Source organism: Geotrypetes seraphini, chromosome 9 (genome assembly GCF_902459505.1).
Source record: "Geotrypetes seraphini chromosome 9, aGeoSer1.1, whole genome shotgun sequence".
Classification (NCBI taxonomy): Eukaryota; Metazoa; Chordata; class Amphibia; order Gymnophiona; family Dermophiidae; genus Geotrypetes; species Geotrypetes seraphini.
In genome coordinates, this window is record NC_047092.1 from 93,823,810 (window position 1) to 93,845,146 (window position 21,337).

General features: G+C 45.7%; 1 protein-coding gene across 1 annotated transcript in view; it reads left to right on the top strand.

The window, feature by feature from the left end:
• STAG1 (stromal antigen 1) overlaps positions 1 to 21,337 on the top strand; it is a 2,074,316-nt gene that overhangs the window by 1,671,524 nt on the left and 381,455 nt on the right.

Sequence of the window (21,337 nt, forward strand, 5' to 3'; positions counted from 1 at the left end):
CAACACATGAATGCGGCTCTCAAGATTCCTTGATTCTGGATGGAGATCGATAAGTCAGTCATTGCAGCAGTGACACTGGGGGAGTTTCTGGCCTCCCTGGATCTTACGGAGGCGTATTACACATTACCATTTTTCAACTCACTGCAAGTTCCTCAGGTTTCATGTGGTGGTCGTAATGGCTCATATGAGGAAGATAGGGTTGCAAGTTTGCCAGAATCTGGACGACTGGTTGATCAGAGTGTCCTTGTTGGACAAGGGGCGCGCCACAGTGGAAAAGGTGCTCAGGGTGCTAGAAGACTTGGACTGGATTGTCAACTTCAAGAAGAGACTTGGATGGCTAGATCCAAGATGGCTGCGGTTGTGGTTCACTGAGCAACCGCCCGCAAACCTTACCTTAGGAAATTTTGTTTTCTGGCGGTTTTCTGCTGTAGATTCTGACTATGCCGAAGAGGAGAGGAAAGGGTGCCTTTTCAACCTCGCGGCGCCCTGGAGTAGCCTCCTCCGGCAACATTGAGGAGTTGCTGAGGCGGATGCAGGGCGCCATTGGAACGTCGGTGTCGCCCCCGCTTGAGACACTTCCTGGAAACGGACTGGAGGCGTCTCTTCGGGCTCATAAGATCTCGTTGAACCTGACGTAAGAATCCCTCCTCCCAACCCTCGAGCCGCCAGTTTCCCGGGGGTGGAGAGGCAGTCGGAAGTCGGCATGAGCTCCCACCCTGTGGCTGCTGGGAACGGCGAGACACACATCGACTCAGGCTCGCAGAGATTGCAGCAGAGCCTGAATGCACATGAGGACATAACAACGCTGGGGTTAACCCTGACACAGGAGGAACGGAGAGGAGAGGATCCTTTGGCTGGTGAGCCTAATTCTTTACTATCCAACTTGCAGACTTTTAATATTGTAAAGCCCCAAGAAGTTACATTGGAGGCTTTGTGGGATCTGACTGCCAATTTGGTTAGAACAGTGAATACCAATTACTTTCAAATTGAGGGGAAAATAAAAACTCAGGAGAAAGAAGTTCTTCAGATAAAACAAGACCTGGGAGAATCAAAATTAGATATCCAGAGTATTAAAGATCAACTTAAATCTTCCAAGTTGCTTCAGGACACTTTAATCAAGGATAATATTAATTTAAGAAGGAAGATAGAGACATTTGAAAATTTTTCTAGGAATAATAATCTTAGATTGATTAATTTTCCACGAATTTCAACAGTGACTCCAAGAGAAATGTTAAAGCGGTATTTGTTGGAGATATTGGAAGTATCGGAAGATTCATTGCCTCCTTTCACCTAGGTCTATTATTTACCTAATAAAAATCAGGATCTTCAAGAAAAAACTCAGGGACCAATCGATGTATCTGCCTTACTTGAACTTTCTGATAAAGAAATTGCAATATCTGCTACATTGATTGTGACCTTGGCTATTACGTTGGATAAAAATTGGCTTTTGAGATTATTCTTCAAAAATAAAGAGAAAAAGTTTCTTGATTTTAAGATACAGATGTTCCCAGATTTGGCAAGAGATACACAAAGACGTAGAAAGGAGTTTCTATTACTAAAACCTGGAGTTTTGGCTCTTGGGGGAACTTTCTATCTTCGCCATCCCTGCAAATGCATAGTACAATATAATTCTCAGAAATATGTTTTCTTTGAGCCAAACCAGCTGACGGCTCTTCTCTCCTTGTCCCGCCTGGAGAAGGGAAAGAAATGAGGGCTTTAAGATATTAGACGCCTGAACATCAGTTAACCACACACCAATTATCTTCAATTAATATTTCTTTGTTTGTTCCGTTCATTTTACATCATGGATCATATGGTGGACTTGAGAGATTATACAATATTTGGTTCCTATGTAAATTTATGAGATTCTTTTGCTTCTTTTGTTGTAATAACTTTTTGTACAAGATTCATCTTGATTTGTTAGTTTGAAATTTATAAATAAATAATAAAAAAAAAAAAAAGAAGAGACATGTAACGCCCACGCAGTCCCTGGAATACTCCAACTTTTTCATAAATCTTTAAAAACTTTTATTTGCTAAACACTTTGAAAATTAATTTTCTGAAACTTAGTCTTATTCTTTATGGTTTTTATTTGTTAAGTTAATTATTGTAAACCGAGTCGAGCTTTCTTGGACTGATGTCTTGGTATATAAAGCAATGCATTAGATTAGATTAGATCAGTTCTATTTGGAACGGCTGCAAGTCGTGTTTACCTGCCTTAGGCTTAGAGACAAATGCTGTGTGTACAGATTGCTGAGCTAGTGAAGGAGTCGGCGCCTTCGGTGTGGGATTGCAGGTTCTGGGCTCTATGGTGGCCATGCTGGATGTTGTCCCTTTTGCTAGGGCAAGCAGGCATCCTCTTCAGGCATTATTCTCTCACTGGGTGCCCTACCGAGATGCCTTAGAGTTGAAACTGCCTTGGACTTTGGAGGCCAGAGCAAGCATGACCTGGTGGATTTGCCCTCAGTCGCTCTGGATTGTGGTAACCACGGATTCCAGCCTTTGGGGCTTTGAGGGCTCACTGCGATCATCATCCCCATCAGGGCTGTTGGACTCTGTCGCAGAGGAAGTGGTCCATCAACCGGCTGGAGCTCCGGGCTATTCATCTAGTCCTGAAAGAATTGCAGAGGTTTCTGGAGGGGCAGGCGGTCCGAGTCTTCTCCGACAATGCGACGGCGATGGCCTATGTCAATCGACAGGGAGGATCCAAGAGCTCTTCTTTGGCTCAGGAAGCTCACCTTTTTTTCCTTTGGGTGGCACGTCATCTCCTGGTGCTGAAGGTAGCACATGTGGCTGGAGTGGACGACATGCAAGCGGACTTCCTCAGCTGTCAGACTGTAGATCCCATAGAGTGGGCCCTGTCGCTTTAAGCATTTTGGGCGATTGAAAGACGCTGAGGGCATACTCGCTAAAATCTCATGGCCATGGCATGGAACACGAAAGCGCCATGCTTCTTCAGCTGCAGATCTGAGCCTGGAAGCAAAGGGCTCGATGCTCTCGTACAGACGTAGCCTCCAGATGTTCTTTACGTCTTTCCACCTTGGCCAATGTTTGGCCGGGTTCTTCGGAGGATTGCAAATCATCCAGGCCGCGTCTTTCTGGTAGCTCCAGACTGGCCATGAAGACCGTAGTACATAGATTTGATACGGCTGCAGGTAGGGCACAGTCTGCGCCTGAGTGCCTACCCAGACCTGTTCACTCAGTACCCGGTTGCTATGGAAGATCTGGGTCGCTTTGCTCTTACAGTTTGACTCTTGATTACACGGCCTTAGAATATACAGGCTATTCGGAGCTTGTGATAGATATTCTTCTCAGGTCTATGAAGTCGCCCATGGTGTCGGCCTATGCTTAAGTGTGGAAGATCTTCCAACATTGGTTTGATCAGGAACAGATTGACCCTTATTCGGCTCCATTAATAATAATAATAATAATAATAACTTTATTCTTCTATACCGCCACAATCTTGCGACTTCTAGGCAGTTTACAATCAAGAGTGCTGGACATTCAGTGAAATACAATAAGTAGATATTCAGAGGAAATACAGAGATCATAGACCTCAGGAGGCAATAGTATAGAAATACAATTTGCTGAGCGAAAATGTAATATGTACATTTTAGTAGGTAATGTCCGACAGGACCTGTTGGGGATAAATAGCAACATAAAGTTACGATAAGATGAAGATAGCAGATTATATTTATAACAGTGTTGTAAGTTCAGGTGGAATAGGGAGGGGGGAGGGAGAGGGAGCACGGGTCAATTGTTTAGGTATTTCTGGAATAGGTATGTTTTTAGGCGTTTCCTGAATTCCCTGTATGTAGTGGGCGAAAGCAGTTGGTCTAGGTCTTTGCCCCATAGGACTGTTTGGTGAGAGAGAAGGTGTTTGTGGTGTTTTTTCATTTTGCAGCCTCTAACTGGAGGGGAAATTAGTTTTGGGTGTGTGTTTCTCTTGAGTTTGTTATTAGAAAATGCGAAAAGGTCCGTTATATACTTGGGGATCAGGCCATATAGTACTTTGAAGCAGAGGCAGGCAAATTTAAACCTTACTCGGGCTTCCATTGGTAGCCTGTGCAGCTGCCAATAGTAGGGTGTCACGTGGTCGAATTTCTTCAGCCCGAAGATAAGTCTGACCGCAGCATTTTGCATTATTTGGAGACGTCTCATATTCTTTTGTGAGATTGCTAGATAGGCGATGTTGCAGTAATCAAGCTGACTCAGTATGAGGGATTGTACTAGGATTCTGAATGTTGACGTATCGAAGTATGATTTAATGGTTCTGAGTTTCCAGAGAGTAAGGAAACCTTTTCTTAATAGGGAATCCACTTGTTCCTTCATTGTTAGGCATTGGTCTAGAATAACACCTAGTATTTTCATGGTGGGCTGAATAGGTTAGTTGAGTTTATTGATGCATACTGGGGTTTTATTGTCAAGCGGGTGAGGGGAGGCAAAGAAGAATTTTGTTTTTTCTGGGTTGAGCTTGAGCTTGAAATCTGTCATCCATTGTTCCATCTCATTTATGGCATCGGATGCCTTGGGAATGGTTTCCGAGATGGAGTTGGCAAATGGGATGATGATCGTAAAGTCATCTGCATAGCTGAATAGTTTTATTCCTAGTTGGGTTAGTTTCACACCTAATGAGGACATGTAGATATTGAAAAGCAGTGGGGAAAGCGGTGACCCTTGTGGCACTCCGGCGTTGTTGCGGGTCCTTACTTTTCTACAAGCTGGTCTGGATAAAGGCCTCACGGTAGCATCTCTGAGAGTCCAGGTAGCCTGTCTGTCCTGGTTTTGATCTTGGGACAGTTGGGTTTCTTTAGCATCGCATCCAGATGTTTCTCATTTTTTGAAGGGGGCTCTTCGGGTCTGGCCATCCATTTAGAATCCATTCCCGGCCTGGGACCTTAATTTGGTGCTGTCAGGTCTTGCCAGAGCTCATTTTGAGGCTCTTTGGGATGCTTCTTTCCTGGATTTAACTCTCAAGACTGTTTTTCTGATAGTCATCCCTTTTGCACGTAGGGTTTCCGAACTGCAGGCATTGTCATGTCGAGACCCCTTTCTCCGATTTTCGGAGACTGGAGTTTCCCTACAAACAGTTTCTTCCTTTTTGCTGAAGGTGGTTTTGGCTTTCCATGTCAATCATGGATCAATCATGTGTTTGCCTGTTTTTTAGCTGATGGGCTTCAATCTTCAGGATCACCTACTGAAGAGGTTGGACGTGCGCAGGGTGCTTCGTTATCTGGAGATCACTAACGAATTTCGCCTTTCTGACCATATGTTTGTGCTGCTTCAGACCCCATCATTCTGCCAAATGGCAGATGAAATTCAATGTGAACAAATGCAAAGTGATGCACATTGGAAAGAATAATCCAAATCATAGTTATCAGATGCTAGGGACCACCTTGGGGGTCAGCGCTCAAGAAAAGGATCTGAGTGTCATCGTAGACAATACGCTGAAGCCTTCCGCCCAATGTGCAATGGTGACTGAAAAGGCAAACAGGATACTGGGAATTATTAGAAAAGGGATGGTTAACAAGACTATGAATGTTATAATGACTGTATCAGTGGTACAACCTCTCCTTGAGTATTGTGTTCCGTTCTGATCTCCTTATCTCAAAAAAGATATAGCGGCACTAGAAAAAGTTCAAAGAAGAGCAACAAAGATGATAAAGGGGATGGAACACCTTTTGTATAAGGTAAGCTTAGAGAGGTTAGGGCTCTTCAACTTGGAAAAGAGACGGCCAAAGGGAGATAAGATTGAAGTCTACAGAATCCTGAGTGGTGTAGAATGAGTACAAGTGGATCGATTTTTTTACTGCATAAAGATTTACAAAGACTAGGGGACACAGCGTTACAGAGTAATACTTTTAAAACCCAATAGGAGGAAATATTTTTTCACTCAGAGAATAATTAAGCTCTGGAACGCGTTGCCAGAGGATGTGGTAAAAGCAGTTAATGGAGCTGGTTTTAAAAAAGGTTTGAACAAATTCCTGTAGGAAAAGTCCATAGTCTGCTGTTGAGAGACATGGGATGGTTGCATGGAATGCTGCTACTATTTGGGTTTTTGCCAGGTACTTGTGACTTGGATTGGCCTCCGTGAAGACCGGATACTGGGCTGGATGGACCATTGGTCTTACCTAGTAAGGCTATTCCTATGTTCTTAATGCTCCCTTCTAGGTTTAGTCACGAGTATCAGGATCTACCTAGACCAGAGAAAATCTGTCATAAGAACATAAGAATTGCCGCTGCTGGGTCAGACCAGTGGTCCATCATGCCCAGCAGTCCGTTCACGTGGCAACCCTCTGGTCAAAGATCAGCACTTCAACCAAGACTAGCCCTACCAGCACACGCTCTTGCTCACCAGGAACTTGTCTAACTTAGTTTTGAATCCCTGGAGGGTATTTACCCCTATGACAGACTCAGGAAGAGCGTTCCAGTTTTCTACCACTCTCTGGGTGAAGAAGAACTTCCTTACGTTCGTATGGAATCTATCCCCTTTCAACTTTAGAGAGTGCCATCTCGTTCTCCCTACCTTGGAGAGGGTGAACAACCTGTCCTTATCTACTATCCCCTTCAGTACCTTGAATGTTTCGATCATATCCCCTCTCAATCTCCTCTGTTCAAGGGAGAAAAGGCCCAGTTTCTCTAATATTTTGCTTTACGGCAGCTCCTCCAACCCCTTAACCATCTTAGTCGCTCTTCTCTGGACCCTTTTGAGTAGTACCGTGTCCTTCTTCATGTACGGCGACCAATGCTGGACGCAGTACTCTAGGTGAGGGTGCACCATGGCCCGGTACAGTGGCATGATAACCTTCCCCGATCTGTTTGTGATCCCCTTCTTTATCATTCCTAGCATTCTTTTTGCCGCCACCGCACATTGCGTGGATGGCTTCATCGACTTATCGATCAAACTCCCAAGTCTCTTTCCTGAGAGGTCTCTCCACGTACCGCCCCGGACATCCTGTATTCATGCATGAGATTTTTGTTACTGACATGCATCACTTTGCATTTATCCACGTTGAACCTCATCTGCCATGTCGATGCCCATTCCTCGAATCTGATTATGTCATGTTGCAAATCTTCACAATCTCCCTGCGTCTTCACTGCTCTGAATAACTTTGTATCGTCCGCAAATTTAATCACCTCACTCGTCGTACCTATGTCCAAATCATTTATGAAGATGTTGAAGAGTACGGGTTCAAGCACCAAGCCCTGCGGCATCCCACTAGTGACGCTCTTCCAATCCGAGTATTGTCCATTTACCCCCACTCTCTGTTTCCTTTGCTCCAGCCAGTTTTTAATCCACGTGAGTATTTCACCCTCGATTCCATGGCTCGCAATTTTCCGAAGTAGTCGTTCCTTATCGAATGCCTTCTGAAAGTCCAGATATACAATGTCGACCGGGTTGCCCTTGTCTCTCTGCCTGTTTACTCCCTCGAAGAAGTATAGCAAAGTTGTCAAACAAGATCTGCCCTTGCTGAAACCATGCTGGCTGGTCCTCATTAGACCATGTCCATCAAGGTGATCAATGATGCGGTCCTTTATCAGCACCTCTACCATCTTTCCCGGTACCAATCCTGGGGATTTATTGCTTTTAAGCCTATCAATACGACTGTATACCTCTTCTAGACTGACCGTTAACCCTGTCAGTTTCCCATTTTCACTTCCAACATATAGCCTGATGGGTTCCGGTATGCTTTGTATATCCTCTTTGGTAAATACAGACGCAAAAAACATGTTCAGTTTGTCGGCGATTGCTTTGTCCTGCTTTAGCGCTCCCTTTATTCTTTGGTCATCCAATGGTCCCACTGCTTCCTTCGTGGGTCGTTTCCCTTTAACGTATCGAAAGAACAACTTGAAGTTTTCACCTCCTTGGTTATTTTTTCCTCGTCTCTTTTGGCCCCGTTTACTGCCTTATGGCCTCTTGATTTCACTAGTTTTAATGGTGGCCTTTGACACAATCGACCATTCAGTTCTCCTAAACTGTCTCGAAACTGGGTATTTCTGGGGTTGTTCTAAAATGGTTTAGCTCATATTTCTCCAATAAGCTATATAAAGTCTACCTTCAAACTGAGGAACTTTGGAAGCTTGTGGAGAGGTGGCTCCTGGAGGCCCTTAGATTTTCCCCAGCTGGCACTCATCCCCTGGTGGATCATGTTCACCGTGTGGGGCCCCTGCAGGAGGGAGATGGCCGTCCCTGTCCTGTGATCGCCCGGCTCCTTAATTTTGCTGATAAGGCCTGTCTGATGTCCCTGTACAGGAAGAAGAGGATCGCTGGAGTATCATGGCGCCAAGCAGCTCATGTTCAATGATTACTCTGTGGAGGTGGCTGCGCGATGTCGTGCTTTGGCCCCATACTGCTCCGAGTTCCGGAACCGATGGCTGAGCTTCATTGTCCAATTCCCTGCATGGATGCCCATTGGGAGGGGGGCCTAAAATTTGTGACACTTTGTGTGATCTTCGGGTTTATGTTCAGAAGTTGCCCCGCCTGGCTCCCTGATGGCTTGGGGTTATTGGCCCGACACAGCTGTGCATTCCATATGCTCTTCTGATGCTGACATTGCTGCGCCTGGTGTGCCATTGAGATTGGTGGCCATCGGGATGTGCGAGGCCTGGATGATGGCTCTGCTGCTCTTGTGCCGCTAAACCGGTGCTGTGGGCGAGCGGCGCAAGAGCACATTGGAAGAGCTGGGGGTCACGGCTATATCTACCACCTTCTATATCCATGCTTCTTTAGGGGACCTTGCCTGTCTATTTATGGGCTGTTACTATGGGTGGTGTGTGGGTATGACTTTGCTGACACATTGCATGGCTATGGGGAGCCCTTGGTCTGGCGTTTTGCAGGTTGCGGCTGCGGTGCACTTGTGTCCTCGGCGGCTTTGATACTCTGACCCTGGGGGCCAATCTGTTCATGCCTAGAAGACCCTCTGCTATGTGTTGGCCTGTTTGGACATTGTTGACTGCTTTTTATTTGATGTCCTGCCTGCTTATGGGTGGGGGGGACGACTGCCTGCCTTTCTCTGCGGCCCTGAGGGTTGTTATGGCCTGAGTTTGGTTTTATTGTGTTCTCTTTTCTGGTTATATGATGTTGCAGTTGCTGGTTATATTATGGGTATTTTTCTTCTGTCCAGATGGGGGGGAAGGTTGGGAGCGGGCACTTTTTCTTTTTATCATAGCTTGGGTGTGTGGGGCTGGGAGGGGTTTGGTTGGTTGTATGTGTGGGGAAGTAGTTGGTCTGGGAGGTGTGCTGATTTGCTGGGGGTACTGGTTGCGATGGGGCTGTGGTTTGGTGGGGGGTATGTGGGTGGGGGGAGGCTGGCATGGGGCCGGAGTTTTATAAAATCCTAAAACCGCAGATTGGGCCCACCTTGGTGGCTATGTACACCAGCATGCAGGCCTCGGACCATATTCTTCCTGAGCAATGCCATGCACATATAGTGGTTCTTACTAAAATGGAAAGGGATCCAGAGCTGGTGGCTATAAAAATTAGGGCATCTCTGGAAATCACGGTCATTTGGGTGGGCGATGAGGTATGCCTATTACTCTTTTCACGGACAATATGCTCCTGTTTGTGAGTAATGCCTGGGAGACCATACCCTGTTTGACTACTCTTAAAGGGATGTTTGGAGTCTTCTCGGATTTATGTATTAATTTTTGGAAATCAGAGGCCTTGCCGATGTCTGCCGCTTGTGTCTCTCGCCATAGAACAGGCTTCCTTTTTTGGTGGGCGGGGGAAGAACTTAAATATTTGGAGATCTTTCTCAGTACGGACTGGTCCAATGTATATCATAAAATCTCTGACAAGCCAGCACAATTATGTGAATATTGCACTAATTGGCATGAGCTCCCTCTTTCTTTGTCTGGCAGGGTGGCTCTAGTTAAAATGGTGTTGCTCCCCAAGATTCTATACCCCCTGCAGATGAGCCCTCTCTGGATTAAGGGAGCGGATGAACGGTCTTATCACTCTTTTATTGGCTCTTTTATTTGGCGCAATTAGCAGGCGCGTATTGCTTTTGGAAGCTTACACAGAGCAGGGATAGAAGGGGACTGGTTTTGCCACTTATATAGGAAAGTGCTGCTCCAAGGATTTTAGATTATATAATGCTGCGGCGCTCTTGCATTGGCTCCATGAACTCTACACCTCTGAGTATCACTTTGTCCCCAAGGGCTTGTTGGACTCTTGGACGACCCCTTACGGAAAGCGTTGCAATGGTGGGCGGAGCTAAGGGCATTGGGGACCGGTTTGGTACTCGTCTTTGCCTTGGGCATGTCCCCTCCTCAGGCCCCTCTCCTTTTCTGTTTCCCTCCTACGACACTCTACGACAACAATGGACTTTGCCCAGCATGCCCTTTTTTGCTTACTTACAGCTCTGCCATTATTACATGGACAAATTTAGACATAACCCAAGAGGTAATCATTTTCTGAAGGTAGATCAGATATTTATCCCAGGACAAGCAGGCAGGTATTTTCACATATGGGTGATGTCACCGACGGAGCCCGGATGCGGAAGCCTCGCAAGCAAACTTGCTTGAAAAAACGAGAAGTTTCGAGTCAGCCGCACCATGCATGCGTGAGTGCCTTCCCGCCCAATGCAGGGCACGTCTCCTCAGTTCTCAGTTTTCCGCAGAGCCGAGAAGTCCGTGTTTGACTCTGCGTTTAACTAACTTCGTGCCTTACCTCACCGCAGTTTTGTGTTATTTTCTTCACAAATCGCTGTGTTTCTTTTATTTTTTGTTTAAAAAAAAAATTTCTTTCTTCTGTCCGGTTGCCGGGGCAGGCCGCTCAGCCGCAGCCCATGGGCTTCGACCTTACAGCGGCTGTTTTTTCCTTCTTTGTCCCGGCCAGCTACCGGCTTCATGAAGTGTAACCAGTGTCAGTGTGCGATTTCTCTCCCGGACCCTGTGGTAGTCAGCCTATGCCTGCTAGGTATGTCCCCAGAGCAGTGCACAGTTCAAGAGCAGACACTATACAAACAGCTCCATTTAAACCCCAAACTGATAGGTTTGATGACTTTCCTTCTTTGACCTATAGAGGGAGCAGGGGAGCAGAGTTACAGATTTCCCATTCCCCACACAGCCCTAGGTTAGTTCCTAGGAAACCTTTTTCACCTGAGGGTTTGGGGCGTGGCTGCAGACTGTTAAACCAGACAGCTGAGCTGCTGGAGAGACAGAGAAACAGAAGGAGAAGAAGAAGCAGCAGTTAGAGGACTGGCAGTGGTGCTCAGGTTTAAGAGCTCTGAATGGCTGCGAGCATATGGAAAGCATGGAGGTGACTGAGGCTGGAGTGGAACCGCCTCTCTGCATATCTGAAGATTCTCAGGACATGGAGCTGGAGCCAGAGCCATATGTTGAGCTATAGAATGGAGCCCTGCCCATGGAAGTTTGCTGGTCCAGAGGCAAGTAATTGAAACTGCTTAAGTGATAACTGCAACCTTGCTTAACTAAGCTAATTCAAAGTTCTCTTTTTGGTAACCCTGATGGAGGGGGGGGGGGGGGTGCTTGGAGGCACCTCTGAGAACTGTGAGAGACTTGTTTTGAATTTTTGAGTTTTTCTGTTTCCCCTGGGGGGAAGGGCTGTCCAGTCCCAGGCAGTGGGCTTTGCCTCGCGTTTTCTGTGGTGGGATTGAGGGCCTATTATTGGCAAAGTTATTACCATGCGGAGCACACTGCCTGGCCAGCACGTCAGCTGCTGGGAGGGTCAGTGCTGTAGCACTGGCTCAGGCTGAGGATATCAGCACAAGAGACTGTTTTTGCTTTGAAGCTTTACAAGTTATTGGACTATTAATTGGCTAGAGAGCCAGCAACAGCTTTGGGGAAGATTTGCCTTATGTGTTTGGAACTGTATCTAACCAACATTCACCCAGAGACTGTTTAACTGTATATTCTGAGCGTTTTTGGGACTATTCTTGATAAATGACCATCCTGACAAGTATATGGTTTTTTTTAAAAGCTGATTAATGTGGAAACAAGCAAGCTGGCTTGAGTATTTTTAATTTGAAGAATAAACCCAGTTATTTCCTGAAGATTACTTACCTGGTGTGGTGGTGTTCCCTTCTGATAACATTTCTTTTTTTCTTCCTTGTGCTGCCCGCAGCGGCTCACAAGAGTTTTCCCTTGGCACCGGTGTCCTAGGACCCATTGCCCTAAGGCTGCCAGTGACAACCCACATACCAGGTGCCTTAAGTGCCTTGGGCCTCACCGTCAACCGAAGTCATGTGACCACTGTGCTGCTCTTCAACCTTGTGCTTACACATCATCTACTTTCAGTGGAAAGGCTCTTCCAGATGGAATCCACTTCTTCCTCGACTCTGAAGTCGACCCCGGCCTCAACTTCGACCAAGGGTCCACTGGCCTCCATTGCTTCGACCTTGAGCCTCATCAACCCTTCCTCGTTTGCAACTGCTTTTTCCTCGACAATGACTGCTGTATCTTCCCCTGTATCCTTAGGTGAGCTAGCGCAGTAGACAGTTCCACCGATAGTATTTCAGGTGCCTAAGACTTCCAAGTCGAAGCACATTTCCACTGCCTCGGTGGAACCTCTAGCCAAGGCAGGTGGTCCGGTTTCAGACACGGATCCATCCTTGCCGGCTTCTTTCCAGACTGTATTTGGGCAGCAATTTGTTCAGTTATTGAGCAAATATAGTTCTGCCTCGACAATGCCTCTTCTACTTCAGCTGGGAAACCAGCAGTCTCCCTCGAGGTCGAGTCTTTGCTTTTGTTCCAAGCTCCAGATTCGCACTCTATGCAAGGAGCAGAGTCTTTGCAAGTGTCTGGTCTGGCATATACACACTCTATGCAAGGAGCAGAGTCTTTGCGAGTGTCTAGTCTGGCATATACACACTCGACGCAAGGAGCAGAGTCTTTGCGAGTGTTTGGTCTGGCATATACACATTCGACGCAAGGAGCAGAGTCTTTGCGAGTGTCTAGTCTGGCATATACACACTCGACATAAGGAGCAGAGTCTTTGCAAGTGTCTGGTCTGGCATATACACACTCGACGCAAGGAGCAGAGTCTTTGCGAGTGTCTGGTCTGGCATATACACACTCGACACAAGGAGCAGAGTCTTTGCGAGTGTCTGGTCTGGCATATACACACTCGATGTAAGGAGCAGAGTCTTTGCAAGTGTCTGGTCTGGCATATACACACTCGATGCAAGGAGCAGAGTCTTTGCGAGTGTCTGGTCTGGCATATGCACACTCGATGCAAGGAGCAGAGTCTTTGCGAGTGTCTGGTCTGGCATATGCACACTCGATGCAAGGAGCAGAGTCTTTGCGAGTGTCTGGTCTGGCATATGCACACTCGATTCAAGGAGCACAGTCTTTGCGAGTGTCTGGTCTGGCATCTATGTACGTGAAACAAGGAGCAGAGTCTTTGGGAGTGCATCGAGATTCCTCCATCCAGCCTCTGGAGCTTCGATCCACAGCTCCAAGCCCCATCCATTCCCTGGTGGCATCGCCTGCTTCCATCGCCTTGGCGAAGGCTCCTCGACCTTTGAGCTCTGCTTCCAAGCACAGTTCTCATCAATGTTTGAGGCATACTTCCATAGTAACATAGTAGATGACGGCAGATAAAGACCCGAATGGTCCATCCAGTCTGCCCAACCTGATTCAATTTAAATTTTTATTTTTTTTTTGTAATTTTTCTTCTTACCTATTTCTGGGCAAGAATCCAAAGCTTTACCCGGTACTGTGCTTGGGTTCCAACTGCCAAAATCTCTGTTAAGACTTACTCCAGCCCATCTACACCCTCCCAGCCATTGAAGCCCTCCCCTGCCCATCCTCCACCAAACGGCCATACACAGACACAGACCGTGCAAGTCTGCCCAGTAACTGGCCTAGTTCAATATTTAATATTATTTTCTGATTCTAAATCTTCTGTGTTCATCCCACGCTTCTTTGAACTCAGTCACAGTTTTACTCTCCACCACCTCTCTCGGGAGCGCATTCCAGGCATCCACTACCCTCTCCGTAAAGTAGAATTTCCTAACATTGCCCCTGAATCTACCACCCCTCAACCTCAAATTATGTCCTCTGGTTTTTACCATTTTCCTTTCTCTGGAAAACATTTTGTTCTACGTTAATACCCTTCAAGTATTTGAACGTCTGAATCATATCTCCCCTGTCTCTCCTTTCCTCTAGGGTATACATATTCAGGGCTTCCAGTCTCTCCTCATACGTCTTCTGGCACAAGCCTCCTATCATTTTCGTCACCCTCCTCTGGACCGCCTCAAGTCTTCTTACGTCTTTCGCCAGATATGGTCTCCAAAACTGAACACAATACTCCAAGTGGGGCCTCACCAATGACCTGTACAGGGGCATCAACACCTTCTTCCTTCTACTGACTACGCCTCTCTTTATACAGCCCAGAATCCTTCTGGCAGCAGCCACTGCCTTGTCATACTGTTTTTTCGCCTTTAGTTCTTCGGACACTATCACCCCAAGGTCCCTCTCCCCATCCGTGCATATCAGCTTCTCTCCTCCCAGCATATACGGTTCCTTCCTATTATTAATCCCCAAATGCATTACTCTGCATTTCTTTGCATTGAATTTTAGTTGCCAGGCATTCCTCTAACTTTTGCAGATCCTTTTTCATATTTTCCACTCCCTCTTCGGTGTCTACTCTGTTACAAATCTTGGCATCATCTGCAAAAAGGCACACTTTTCCTTCTAACCCTTCAGCAATGTCACTCACATACATATTGAACAGGATTGGCCCCAGCACCGAACCCTGAGGGACTACACTAGTCACCTTTCCTTCCTTCGAGCGACTTCCATTAACCACCACCCTCTGGCGTCTGACCGACAGCCAGTTTCTGACCCAGTTCACCACTTTGGGTCCTAACTTCAGCCCTTCAAGTTTGTTCAACAGCCTCCTATGAGGAACCGTATCAAAGGCTTTGCTGAAATCCAAGTAAATTACATCTAGCATATGTCCTCGATCCAGCTCTCTGGTCACCCAATCAAAAAATTCAATCAGGTTCGTTTGGCACGATTTACCTTTTGTAAAGCCATGTTGCCTCGGATCCTGTAACCCATTATATTCAAGGAAGTACACTATCCTTTCTTTCAGCAACACTTCCATTATTTTTCCAACAACTGAAGTGAGGCTCACCGGCCTGTAGTTTCCTGCTTCATCCCTGTGACCACTTTTATGAATAGGGACCACATCCGCTCTCCTCCAATCCCCAGGAATCACTCCCGTCTCCAGAGATTTGTTGAACAAGTCTTTAATAGGACTCGCCAGAACCTCTCTGAGCTCCCTTAGTATCCTGGGATGGATCCCGTATGGTCCCATCGCTTTGTCCACCTTCAGTTTTTCAAGTTGCTCATAAACACCCTCCTCCGTGAACGGCGCAGAATCTACTCCATTTTCTCGTGTAACTTTGCCAATCTCGGTCCTTCTCCAGGATTTTCTTCTGTGAACACAGAACAGAAGTATTTGTTTAGCACATTTGCTTTCTCCTCATCACTCTCCACATATTTGTTCCCAGCATCTTTGAGCTAGCAATTCCATTTTTTATCTTCCTCCTTTCACTAATATATGTGAAAAAATTTTTATCTCCCTTTTTTACATTTTTAGCCATTTGTTCTTCCGCCTGTGCCTTCGCCAAACGTATCTCTATCTTGGCTTCTTTCAGTTTCACCCTGTAGTCCTTTCTGCTCTCCTCTTCTTGGGTTTTTTAATATTTCATGAACGCCAACTCTTTCGCCTTTATTTTCTCAGCCACTAGGTTGGAGAACCATATTGGCTTCCTTTTTCTCTTGTTTTTATTGATTTTCTTCACATAAAGGTCCGTAGCCATTTTTATCGCTCCTTTCAGTTTAGACCACTCTCTTTCCACTTCTCTTATGTCCTCCCATCCTAACAGCTCTTTCTTCAGCTACTCTCCCATAGCATTAAAGTCCGTACGTTTGAAATCTAGGACTTTAAGTATCGTGCGGCCGCTCTCCACTTTAGCCGTTATATCAAACCAAACCATTTGATGATCGCTACTACCCAGGTGAGCACCCACTCGAACATTAGAGATACTCTCTCCATTTGTGAGGACCAGATCCAATGTCGCTTTTTCCCTTGTGGGTTCCGTCACCATTTGTCTGAGCAGAGCCTCTTGAAAGGCATCCACAATCTCCCTACTTCTTTCCGATTCCGCAGACGGAACATTCCAGTCCGCATCCGGCAGGTTGAAATCTCCCAACAGCAGAACCTCCTCTTTCCTTCCAAACTTTTTGATATCCACTATCAGATCCTTATCAATTTGCTGCGATTGAGTCGGAGGTCTATAGACTACACCCACGTAGAGAGAAGTTCCATCTTCTCTTTTCAGAGCAATCCATATCGCTTCTTCCTCTCCCCAGGTCCCTTGCATTTCGGTCGCTTGGATATTGATCTTTACATAGAGAGCTACTCCTCCACCTTTATGACCATCTCTGTCCTTCCTAAAAAGATTATATCCCGGTATGTTTGCATCCCATCCATGTGATTCACTGATCCATGTCTCTGTGATAGCAACAATATCTAGATCTGCCTCTAATATCAGGGCTTGCAGATCATGAACTTTGTTGCTTAGACTGCAAGCATTTGTGGTCATCGCTTTCCAGCTATTTTTCAGCGATAATCTCCTTTTTCGTATGGATTTTTGTGCCGTTTCACTTTCCGTTGCAATACTAAGAAATGAGTTGCTGATATTGCTTATGTTGCAGCCTTTACTACTATCACATCTTTTCTTTTGCCGGGGGTGGTCTCTATAATTGTCCTTCGTACTTACACCACCCCCACCTTCTAGTTTAAATGCCTAGAAATATATTGTCTAAATTTCTCTACAAGGTTTCTTTTTCCTGCTGTAGTAATATGTAGCCCATCAGTGCAATATAGCTTCTTGTCCTTCCATGTATTTCCCCATCCTCCTATGTACCTGAAGCCTTCTTGATGACACCAGGCTCTGAGCCATCTATTAAAGTCCTCTGTGTTTTTCACTCTTTGCTCTCCCTTTCTCTCTCCTCTCCCTCTCTGCAGGCAGTATTTCAGAAAAAGCTAAAGTCTTTACAAAAGGTTTCACGCCCTCACCAAGCTCCCGAAAAGCTTTCTGTGCTGCAAGTGTGGAGTTGTTGGCCAGGTCATTTGTTCCCAGATGGATAACAACATCAGTGTTAAAATCCTTAGTTTCTTCCTTAATTATAGTCAGTATTTGCCTGGAACTCCTGGTAGCTAAGGATCCTGGAAGACATTTCACTATTTTGGTCTCCTCGCCCTGTGTTCCAAGGTTAATGCCTCTGATGATGGAATCCCTCAACAGTAATAGTTTTCTGTTTTTGGCTTTTTTATTTGTACTTAGGGTGTGCTTGTTCTCTTGAGTTCTCTTCATTGGTTCCAGTCCCACCTCCCTTCTGTTTTCCTGAGTATCGCAGTGCACTAGTGGAGCGAAGGAATTCTGTAGAGGTAATATTAGTGAAGGTGGATGTTTCTGTGTTACATGTCGCAGTCTTCCTGAGCCTACTGTGACTCATTTATTCCTGGGCTGTTTTATTCTTTGAGGTAGAGGTGGTAAGTTGGTATGATTTTGTGGAGTGATGGAAGCTGCTTTAATTGTATTCAATTCCTGTTTAAGTTTGCAGAGCTCCTCCTTAATACTGGCAAGTTGAAGACAGATGGGGCAAGCCTTAAGCCTCCGAATAGTATGTCTTGGAATTAAAGAACCACAGTGATTGCATAGAATAAAGGTCATCTTGATTGGTTGTGAAGTCCTGATTATATGGGTCTCTATATATGAATAGTGGTCCCTGGGGTTGGTGGGACTATAAGTCTTACCCTTATTCCTATGAAGGGAAAGGGAAAGAGGAAATAAGATTTAATAGAGGAAAGAGAAGGGTTTATTTTTTTTGCTTTTTTTTTTTTTTTTTTAGTAAGAGATAGGGATGAGAAGAGAAATTAAGCAGATATAATGCTGAAAACCAGTGAAAAGAGCAGAATATGAAATGCTGAGTAACTTAGCTTTTAGAATTTCACAGGGCAGCCTTGTTCACAGCAATGTCCCAAAGATAATGCAATTAACCTTAGAAGTAAACCAGAGCCCCTCCCTTCTCCACCTAATCAGCAGAAAACAATGGCTGAATACTAGTAAGACAGAAATATAGGCTCTATACCACCTAAAACACAGTATTTTAAACAAAAATGCAGGTTCTATCAGTGCTACCCTAAAACACAGGATTTATAACAGGATTTTCCCTACTTTAGTCACCCTGAGCCACAGGCACCAGGATGTAATTAGAGTTAACAAAGTCTTACCCTCTTTCCTATGACGAGGAAGAGGAAATAAGATTTAACAGAGGAAAGAGAAGGGTTTATTTTTTTGTGTTTTTTTATATTTTTTTTTAGTAAGAAACAGGGATGAGAAGAGAAATTAAGCAGATATAATGCTGAAAACCAGTGAAAAGAGCAGAATATGAAATGCTGAGTAACAGCTTTTATAAGTTCACAGGGCAGCCTTGTTCACAGCAATGTCCCAAAGATAATGCTCACTCTTCTTCTAAGGAGCGCCTGTCTTCCACTAAGCCTCGATCTACATCTGCATCTCCTAGACCGTCGACTCCTCGATCGAGGTATCCACTTCCACACCTCGACGACTCAGCGGTCTCGATTACCTCATCCATGTCTCCCTATTCTTATGATGTCTTTTTTCCAGCCGAAGTTTCATCTTCGACCCAGGCTGCCTCGACGTCCTTGAGTCCTTCTCCTGGCAGGGCATTACCGGATCTCCTCATACCATTCCAGCTGTTCCAGGCACATTGCACTCCTGGAAGGGATGGGAAGACTATGGACGAATTTGGACATTGCATCTTTCAAAATGCTATGATGTCCTCTAAAGTCCTTAATTTTACTTTTCATTTTATTACTTCTTTTGCCTAAATTTTTCAGTTATTTGCATACTCAAGAGCACTTTGAATTTCAAGATGTCATAGTTTTTCTATCACAACTCAGATTGCATCTCCTCCAGTCTTCTTATGATGCCTTCAAGTTGTCTGCCCGAGCGGCTGCTTGTTCTGTTGCAATGCGCCGCCTCGCTTGGCTTCATACCATTCACCATGGATTCTACTTTTCAGGACACCTTAGCTAATATTCCTTGTGCTGGCAATGACCTTTTCGATGAATCCATTAAGGCATGATAAATCCTTTGTTTCTTTTGTCAGACCTATGCTAAAGCCAGCTTCTCAGAAGCAACAAAAATCTCAACCTTCTACTGCACCTAAGGCTACACAGCCTTTTTGACTATTTAAAACAGAGCATAACCTCCACCATTCTGTCTCTGTCCTATCTTCCCCCTCTTGGTACCACCGATGGGAGACAATCACATCTGACATCTGGGTTCTATCCATCATCAGGGAAGGATACTCTCTTCATTTTACTCAGATTCCACCAGAGCTTCCTCTAAGAGAGTATCTTTCCAGCCCATCCCAGACCGCCCTTCTTCTTCAGGAAGCTCAAGCTCTGCTTCGTCTCCATGCCATCGAACCAGTTCCCTTGGAACAGCAGAAAAGGGGGTTTTACTCCTGTTACTTCCTTGTTCTGAGGAAGACGGACGATCTGCGACCCATTCTGGATCTCAGGGTTCTCAACCAATTTTTAGTCAAAGAAAATTTTGCATGCTATCGCCGGCATCCCTGTATCCCCTCCTAGATCAGAATGACTGGTTATGCTCTCTGGATCTCAAGGAGGTTTATACTCATATTCCCATTCATCCGACCTCCCACCAATACCTCAGATTTCGGGTGGGGAATCTGCATTATCAGTACAGAGTGGCTTCATCTCCCAGAATGTTCACCGAGTGCCTCATAGTGGTAGCAGCAGCTCTAAGGAACCATGGTCTTCAGGTATTCCCCTACCTAGACGACTGGCTCATCAAAGATTCAACATCTCAGGGGGTTATTGAAGCGACCCAACGGACTACTTGGATTCTACAACACTTGGGATTCGAAATCAACTTTCCCAAATATCAACTTTACCCCTCTCAGAATCTACAATTCATCGGAGCTATTCTGGACACTGTCCAACTCAAAGCTTTCCTTCCGCAACAACATCTGGAAGCTCTCCTGCAACTCTGTCATACAGTGTCTTCTCTTTCTTCCATCTCAGTGAGACACATGACAGTACACGTGACTCCTTTTGCCAGACTTCACCTCAGTATTCCTCAGTGGACCCTGGTATCTCAATGGACAAAGGTTTGCGACCCTCTATCTCGACACATAACTGTCACTCCTTCCTTGCAGCAGTCTCTCCGTTGGTGGATGTTCTCTTCCCAACTCTCCAGAGGCTTGCTGTTTCAAACGCCCCTCATCAGAAGGTCCTCACCACAGATTCCTTGACCTACGCTTGGAGCGCTCATCTTGATAGTGCAGTACTCAAGGCCACTGGACCAGTACGGATTGTCAGTGTCACATCAATCTGTTGGAACTCAGAGCGATTTTCAAGGCTCTCAACGCTTTTCAACATTTTCTTCACAACCAGGTAGTCCTTAGTCGGACGGACAACCAAGTCGCCATGTACTACGTCAACAAACAGGGAAGGATGGGATCTTCCTCCCTTTGTCAAGAAGCTCTGAAGGTTTGGAACTGGGCAATCTGTCACAACACCTTCCTCAAAGCTGTCTACATCCAAGGGGCGAACAATTGCTTGGCAGACAACTTGAGTCGTCTTCTCCAACCTCACGAATGGACTCTCCATTCCTCGCCTCTACATCACATCTTTTCTCAGTGGGGAATGCCGCAGATAGATCTCTTTGCAGCTCCCCACAACCACAAACTGCCTCAGTTCTACTCCAGGATAAATTTTCCTCATCGCCTCGAGGCAGATGCTTTTCTTTTGGAATGGATGAATCTCTTCCTCTATGCATTCCCTCCATTCCCACTCATTCTCAAGACTCTGGTCAAGTTGAAGAACGACCATGCCACCATAAGAACATAAGAAGTTGCCTCCGCTGAGGCAGACCAGAGGTCCATCTCACCCAGCGGTCCGCTCCCGCGGAGGCCCATCAGGCCCATTGCCTGAGCAGTGGTCCCAGACTATCCCTATGACCTACCTCTACTCCTATCTGTATCCCTCAATTCCTTTATCCTCTAGGAACCTATCCAAACCTTCTTTGAAGCCTTATAACGTGCTCCGGCCTATCACAGCCTCCGGAAGCGCGTTCCATGTATCCACCACCCTCTGGGTGAAAAAGAACTTTCTGGCATTTGTTCTAAACCTGTCCCCTTTTCATTTCTCCGAGTGCCTCCTTGTACTTGTGGTTCCCCATAATCTGAAAAATCTGTCCCTGTCTACCTTTTGTATACCCTTCAGGATCTTGAAGGT